This window comes from Pseudomyrmex gracilis, unplaced genomic scaffold, assembly GCF_002006095.1.
Source record: "Pseudomyrmex gracilis isolate BER0280 unplaced genomic scaffold, ASM200609v1 scaffold_2971, whole genome shotgun sequence".
In the NCBI taxonomy this organism is placed as follows: Eukaryota; Metazoa; Arthropoda; class Insecta; order Hymenoptera; family Formicidae; genus Pseudomyrmex; species Pseudomyrmex gracilis.
In genome coordinates, this window is record NW_018023555.1 from 7,325 (window position 1) to 12,126 (window position 4,802).

Below are 4,802 nucleotides of genomic sequence, written 5' to 3' on the forward strand. Positions count from 1 at the left end.
TCACCAGTAAAGCCCACAATTGGACATCATTGGTATTAAGCAATCAATACTTTATTTAATACTAATTTCGGGAAAAAATTGTGAAAGCTCTTACAAAAATTCAGAAGTGGGATACAGATTCACGGCTTGAATCGCAAGGCCATGGGATACAGATTCACGGCTTGAATCGCAAGGCCATGGGATACAGATTCACGGCTTGAATCGCAAGGCCATGAGATACAGATTCACGGCTTGAATCGCAAGGTCACAGTCGGTGTGCTTGTTCACGTGAACAGCTCTGATCAGCCGTGTACAACGTGAACAGCTCTGATCAGCCGTGTACAACGTGAACAGCTCTGATCAGCCGTGTACATTCTGATCACTCGTTACCTTCGTGGATTTGAAGGTGATAAGGAAAATAAATATTTGAAGTCGGACAAAAGAAATAGAAATATAATGACACGCACTCGGTCCGTGATGAGCCGTGCCGCTCTGGAAGAAGCGACCTTGGAGCGGGTACAGGCCGAGGCGAAGAAATACAAAATACCAATTTCAAATGATAAATTTGATCTTATTGAAAAGATAATTTCACACATCAAAAGACAGAATGCGCAGGGTTTCAGTCAAGATACCCCGAGCGGTTCTGAGTCGGAAGTCGGAGCAGTTAACGAGCCTGAGGAGCCGTTGACTGCAGTTGCATTGCGCTCCGCTCTGGGGGAGATGACGGAGATGATGCGTCAGCAACAACAAACAATGCAACTGTTGGTGCAGTTGATGTCGAACCAGAACGGAGGGCGCCCCTTACCCGCCCCCGTTGGAGTACAGCCGCTCGAGATAGAAGACGGGTCCGGGGCTTCATCAGCACCGTCCCCGCCAGTCGAGACCCGACCTGTAAGAGATACAGAAGGTCACATACCTGGAAACTTGGTGTCATGGCTAGCCACGCAGATACCTGAGTATGGCGGCACCGATAAAGAGAGCATAACCTTTTGGGTGAGACGAGTAGACCAGGTAGCCGGAGTTCATGGAGCGTCGGATGGAGTTACTCTAGTGGCGGCATCAAGTAAGCTCGTCAAGTTTGCCAAAACTTGGTACGAGGCTCAGTCTGGAGCAGCCGTTTTGTCGTGGGTTGGACTCAAATCTGAAATGTTACGATTATTTCAACGTGAAGTGCCATTCTTTGAAGTGATGAGTAGAATAGAATCAAGAATTTGGTTACCTTCGAAAGAAACTTTTGACGAATATGTGATTGAAAAATCTGCTCTTATCCACCAACTTGATTTGCCGGAGAAAGACACTATCCACTTGTTAATTAGTGGCATAATGAACAATACCGTGAAGGCTTCAGCCTTATTAATAGCGGACAATTCGCTAGAGTGTTTTCTGAAAAAAATGCGGTATGTGACAAAAGGGTTAAGTGATCAAAGGGGTAAAAAGTTAAGTGCCACAGTTACCGGTAAATCAAAGGAAAGTGAGTGTCGAAACTGCGGTAAAAAGGGGCACAGTCACAAAGACTGCAAGAACACCCTTACCTGCTTTTACTGCAAACAGAAAGGGCATCGCCAATACGACTGCCCGTCGCTCAAGGCGAAGGGAGGAAAATCTTCGTCACTCCAGCACCAGAAGCCAGTCTCAACGGCAGTGCCAGTCACTGAGGTGGATCCGGAACCCGAACTGGTAGCCCTGGTGGATGAAAAGGTCACCAAGGTAGAGTTTCCCGAATCATCGGTGAAGGTAGAGAAGATCTGCAATAGAGACTGTAATTTAATTGCTATAATAGATACCGAAAGTCCCGTTTCCTTTTGTAAATATAATGTATATAAAAAGTTTATCTCACCTTTTGTTAAAAATCTTGTACCGTCGAAAAGGGCTTTTGTGAATATTAAAAACATCCCTCTGAACGTCGTTGGTATAGCGCCGGTAGAATTAGAAATAAGTTGTCTGGAAAAAAATAAAATATATATTGAATTATATGTGATTAAAGAATATGCGTTCAATAGCGATTTGATTCTTGGTCGAGAGTTTATAAAAAACCAAGGGATTACCTTATGTTACACCGGAAGGAATGTAAATAATGTTGAGTCAAAAACGTCGGAAAATTTACTTCCAAATTTACCTCTGTGCGTGGAGGAAGAGAAACCTGAAACATTAAAAGAAATGTTAGATAATCATGAAATAGATTTTGATAATACTATTAAAGAAAATTTAATTCAAGCAATTTTGGATGTTGAAAATACAAATATTGAGCCGGTGGAAGACGGATATACTGTTCAAGTTCACCTTAAAGACGACACGATCTTCGCGTACGCCCCTCGACGTTTCGCTCATGTCGAACGAATCCGGCTGAGAGAAATAACGGATGATCTTCTTAGGCGAGGAGTCATAAAGCCGAGTACGTCGCCTTACTGCTCTCGAGTAGTACCTGTTAAAAAGAAGAACGGTCAAATTAGGATGTGTGTCGACCTGAGGCCTCTCAATAGCCGAATAGTTAAGCAAAAATATCCTTTTCCGAACATAGAAGATTGTATATCTAAACTTCATAATAAATCTGTGTTCACATTATTAGATTTGAAAGATAGCTTTCATCAGATTCAAGTTGAGGAAAATAGTACGAAATATTTTGCTTTTGCGACCGCGGAAGGTCAATTTGAGTACAAGTACTTACCGTTCGGTTACTCAGAGGCCCCAGCCGAGTTTCAAAAACGGATCTTGCAGATATTGAATCCGTTGATTAGACAAGAAAAATTAATTGTCTATATGGACGATATATTAATCCCTACTGAGTCGATCGGACAAAATTTATTATTGTTGAAGAAGGTGCTGACAACCTTAAAAAAATATAAATTCGAAGTTAATTATACTAAATGTCAATTTCTTAAAAAAAGAATAGAATTCCTCGGATACATAATCACGCAGAATAATATAACGTTGAGTACAAAACATACCGAAGCTATTAATAATTTTAAAGTACCTTCGAACGTACACGAAATCCAGCGTTTCCTTGGCCTTGCTGGTTATTTTCGTAAATTTATCCGTGACTTCTCGTTGAAGGCCAAACCACTACAGGATCTTCTGAAAAAAGACAGAGATTTTAATTTCGATAACAATTGTCTCGAATCATTTAATAAGTTAAAAAAAGAACTCACGACGTATCCGATTTTGTCCATATATAACCCGTCGGCAGAGACAGAGCTTCATACCGATGCTTGTAGCTCGGGATTAGGTGGAGTTTTACTCCAAAAGCAACCAAATGGTATATTTGCCGCTGTTGCATATTTTAGTAAGTCCACTAACCAGGCAGAGAAAAATTATCACTCATTCGAACTAGAAATGTTAGCAATTGTGAGATCGATCGAACGATTTCATATATATTTATATGGAATTCATTTCACTGTGGTTACCGATTGTAATGCGCTAGTATACGCGGTCACGAAAGCAAATTTAAACCCGCGTATAGCACGTTGGACACTCGCGTTGCAAAATTATTATTTTAAAATTACTCACCGTGCTGGTAAACAGATGCAGCATGTGGACGCGCTGAGTCGCAGTATCGGATACATACAGGAACTGCCGTTAGAACGGGAACTCGAATTCCGGCAGCTTTCCGATCCGAAAATCCAACAAATCGGCAACGATCTACAATATAAAGATAACGATAAATTCAAATTAATAGACGGTTTGGTATATAAAAAAATAGGGGAAGATTATAAATTTTGCGTACCGGAACAGATGATTCCAAGTCTCCTACGAGCCCATCATGATAATATGGCTCATGTCGGTACAGAAAAAACGTATCAGGGTATTTTTAAGACCTACTGGTTTCCTGCAATGAGAAAAAGAATATCTGAATATATAAATAATTGTTTAACTTGCGTCATGTCAAACGAATCTATAAATCGTAACGAGAGAGAAACATCTCTTTATCCATTACCTAAATTTCCAATGGAGATCCTCCATATTGATCATTTTGGTCCTTTGCCGGAAACTGCGAATCGATATAAACACGTGCTGGTAATTGTCGATGCGTTCTCTCGCTTCACGTGGTTGACAGCCGTAAAATCTACGAAGACTAAAGAGGTTACAAAACAATTAGAGAAAATATTTACATTATTTGGTAAACCGATAAATATTATCACAGATAGAGGTACTGCCTTTACCTTGAATGAATTCGCCGAATTTGTTAAAAAATTCTCGATCGAACACCGACTCGTAGCCGTCGCTGCGCCGTGGGCCAACGGAATGGTGGAAAGGATAAATAGATTTCTGAAAAATTCAATGACAAAATTATTATCATCCCCGGTAGAATGGGAGAAAGAACTAGGAAATTTACAATATGTTATAAATAATACTCACCATTCAACAACAAAGTCAAGCCCAGCGCGGCTAATGTTTGGATTCGATCAGCGTAACCATGACGACGCACGTTTCGCGCAATTCGTCGAATCACTCGTAAATATAGATTCCGATCTAGAAAAATCGAGAAATAAAGCACGAGAAAAAGCGAATGAATCAACCGATGTCATTAGAAATTATAATAAGATTTATACCGACAACCGATTTCGTAGACCGTCGGAATATAAAGAAGGCGAATATGTCTTGATTAGAAATATACGAAATGTACCTGGCGAAAGTGCAAAATTAAAACCGTCATATAAAGGCCCGTATGTGGTCCACAAAGTTTTAGGTAATAATAGATATGTCATCCGCGACATACCAGGGTTTAATATAACCCAGCGACCGCTAAACACCGTACTTTCTGCGGATAAAATTAAAAGATGGATAAAAAATATCCCCGCCGATTAATACGAATTACTTTTGTCACC

At 40.4% G+C, this 4,802-nt stretch overlaps 2 long non-coding RNA genes across 3 annotated transcripts; both read right to left on the reverse strand.

Annotated features, from left to right (window-relative positions):
• Positions 1 to 944: 944 nt before the first annotated feature.
• LOC109863045 lies at positions 945 to 3,599 on the reverse strand. 2 transcript variants are annotated; one of them, XR_002251277.1, is made up of 6 exons: positions 3,484 to 3,599; positions 2,025 to 2,119; positions 1,817 to 1,920; positions 1,512 to 1,724; positions 1,199 to 1,362; positions 945 to 1,120 (listed from the first exon to the last, which is right to left on the reverse strand). It is a non-coding gene; the product is annotated as an uncharacterized LOC109863045 (long non-coding RNA). The 2 variants fall into 2 exon arrangements; XR_002251276.1 differs by having other exon boundaries at positions 1,512 to 1,736.
• Positions 3,600 to 3,705: 106 nt separating this feature from the next.
• LOC109863046 lies at positions 3,706 to 4,413 on the reverse strand. Its single transcript, XR_002251278.1, has 4 exons — positions 4,333 to 4,413; positions 4,137 to 4,242; positions 3,911 to 4,048; positions 3,706 to 3,802 (listed from the first exon to the last, which is right to left on the reverse strand). It is a non-coding gene; the product is annotated as an uncharacterized LOC109863046 (long non-coding RNA).
• Positions 4,414 to 4,802: the final 389 nt, after the last annotated feature.